We start from the raw sequence: 2,500 nt of genomic DNA, 5'->3' as shown, positions 1-2,500 counted from the left end.
GCGGGTGGGGGGGGGGGAAGCGGCGCGGCGACCCCCCGCGGGGTCGCCGCCGCGCAGGGGGGAGGCCAGCGGGGGGGGCCCCCCGGCACGCGCGCGCGGCAGCACGGTGCGGTACCACCGCGGTACCCCACCCGCAGACAGCCGCGCGGGGCCGGAGGGCGAGGTCCGCGCCTCCCCCGGGCCCGGCTCCCCGCCGCACGCTCGCTCCGCTCACGCAACTCGCGCAGCCCTCCGCCGCCTGGGGGCTTGCCTCTCCTCCTCCCGGCCGCTGCCTCCGCTCTCGCTCCGGGCACGGCACGGCGCGGCGCCCTGCCCTCCCCTTCGCGCCCTTCTCGCCGCCCGGCGGCGCGCACGCCCGCGCCGCCCCCCACCGCCACCCCGCCGCGCCGCACCCGCGCGCCGTCGCTGCCGGCCTCAACGCAACGCCGCGGCTGACGCCAGCCGGCGGGTGGAAGTGGCTCGGCACACGCGACGGACGCGGGCGCGCCGCGGGGAGGGCAGGGGGGGCGGCCCGGCGGCGCGCCGCACCGGCGGCGGTCGGGGCGCAGGGAAGCGCAAGGCAGCCGGCCGTCCCCACCCCGGAGGGGAACGGGGGACCAGCGCACCACCGGGAGAGTGGCGGAGGAGAAGCCCAGACGGCGGCCAGACTGGCGGTGGTGGCGGGCGGCGGCGACGAGGCGCGCCGGGCCACCGCAACCCACCCGACCTGGGGGGGGGGCCCCAGCGGGACGAACTCCGCGAAGCGGGCGCTCCGGGAGCGGGGGGTTTCCCCGAGTCTGCACTTAGGGGGACGAAGGCCCGGCCGCGCGGGGAAGAGGAGGCACCCTCTCCCCGGGGCACGGGCCTGCGAGGCGCCCCAGCCGCGCCACCCCGCACGGCGCGCGCCGCGCAGCGGTGGCCACCGCGCTCGGAGGGCGAGGAGGGCGGGCACAGGCGCGGCAAGGCACGCCGGCCGCGGCCGCTGCGGGCGGCCCGGCGCCGGAGCCCGGCGGGCAGGAAGACCGGGGCCGCCGGTGCACGCACCGGGGTCCCGGCTCCGCCGCCGACTCTCCGCCGCCGAGGCCGCCGCGCACCGCCGCCGCCGGCGCCGCCGCGCCTCCCCCGCCCCCCCACGCGCCCCCCCCGAGGGGCGGCACCGCTGCGCCAACGCGACAGCGGGGGTGACGATTGACCGCCAAGCGACGCTCAGACAGGCGTAGCCCCGGGAGGAACCCGGGGCCGCAAGTGCGTTCGAAGTGTCGATGATCAATGTGTCCTGCAATTCACATTAATTCTCGCAGCTAGCTGCGTTCTTCATCGACGCACGAGCCGAGTGATCCACCGCTAAGAGTTGTCTCGGTTTCGGTCCCCGCCGCGCGCGCGGGGGGACCGGGCAGCCTTCGGCAGCCCCTGAGGGCCCCCCCTCCGCTCCGCCTCCCTCCTCACGCCGACGCCGGCTGCTGAGCGAGGGACGGCCGAGAGCCAGAGAGAGGGGCTCGCCCCGCTGACCGTACGAGCACAGAGTGGGGGGGGAAAAAGGGAAAAGGAAAACCCGAACGAGAAGGGCGGGGAGCCCTCGCTCCCGACCTGGGACAACCCTTTGCTCGCTTCGAGTCCGGCCCAGGCGCCCAGGCTCGGCCCGGCCCGGCGGGGAGCAGCGCGCCGGCCGCGCCGCCTGCCTCGGGGACGCTGGGGGAGGGGGCGGCTCCCCGCGGACCCCCAGCGTCGGAGCCCGGCCGCCACCGGCAGCGGCACCGGCCGCTGCCCGCGCGCCCGCGGCCCACCGGCCCCGCGCTCCCCAGCTCCTCGCTCGCCTCGCCGGCCTCCGGCTCCGCCGTGGCCCCGAGGCGGCGCCCACGCCCGCGCGCGCGCACACACAGCCTCCCGGACGACACCACGCGCTCTCCCGTCCCTTCCGCGGACAGACGCCCGGCGGCGGGCGGGCGGGCAAGGCGGGACGGACGGGGACGGCGCCCGCTCTCCCCGTCTCCACGCGGAGAACGGGGGGGGCCGCCCCCGCCGCCCGCCTGCCGCCCGCCCGCCGCCCGGCGAAGCCGGGTTGGGCAGAGCGAGGCAGGCGCGCCGGATGGCGGAGTGCCGGCGGGTAGGGCGCCGCCGCCAGCGGCCACGGCGGCAGACCGAGAGCCCCGGCCAGGGAGGAGAGCGGATCGCGCCGAGGCGCGGCGTCCGCACCACCCGCGGTGGGTGGGGGCTCACCGTCCCGGCGAGAGCACGCGCTCGCGCCGGGGTCACGCGTTCGAGGCAGGCCGGCGCCAGCCGACCGCGCGGCGTCCCTCCGCCGAGACCAGACCGCGGAGAGAGGGGGCAGGGTACCCCTCTCCGTCCCGGCTGCCCGCAGGGCGAGCGCGGGGCGCGCCGGCTGGCATGGGGGGGCACGGCGCCCGCGCGCGCCGGCCCCCCGGCCCTCCGGCAGCACACCCGGCTGCCCCCCGGGTCGCATCGGGCCGCCCGAGTCTTTAAACCCCCGCCCGGCTCTCCCGCCGAGAACCCTCGGGCCCGG

At 80.2% G+C, this 2,500-nt stretch overlaps 1 non-coding gene across 1 annotated transcript; it reads right to left on the bottom strand.

Moving 5' to 3' along the window:
• Positions 1 to 1,179: 1,179 nt before the first annotated feature.
• LOC136995677 (5.8S ribosomal RNA) lies at positions 1,180 to 1,332 on the bottom strand. The gene has a single exon (XR_010887221.1). It is a non-coding gene; the product is annotated as a 5.8S ribosomal RNA (ribosomal RNA).
• Between the last annotated feature and the right edge of the window lie 1,168 nt (positions 1,333 to 2,500).

Source organism: Apteryx mantelli, unplaced genomic scaffold, assembly GCF_036417845.1.
Source record: "Apteryx mantelli isolate bAptMan1 unplaced genomic scaffold, bAptMan1.hap1 HAP1_SCAFFOLD_142, whole genome shotgun sequence".
Lineage (NCBI taxonomy): Eukaryota > Metazoa > Chordata > Aves > Apterygiformes > Apterygidae > Apteryx > Apteryx mantelli.
Note: the sequence above shows the minus strand (reverse complement) of the source record. Positions and strands in the feature narration are given on the sequence as shown.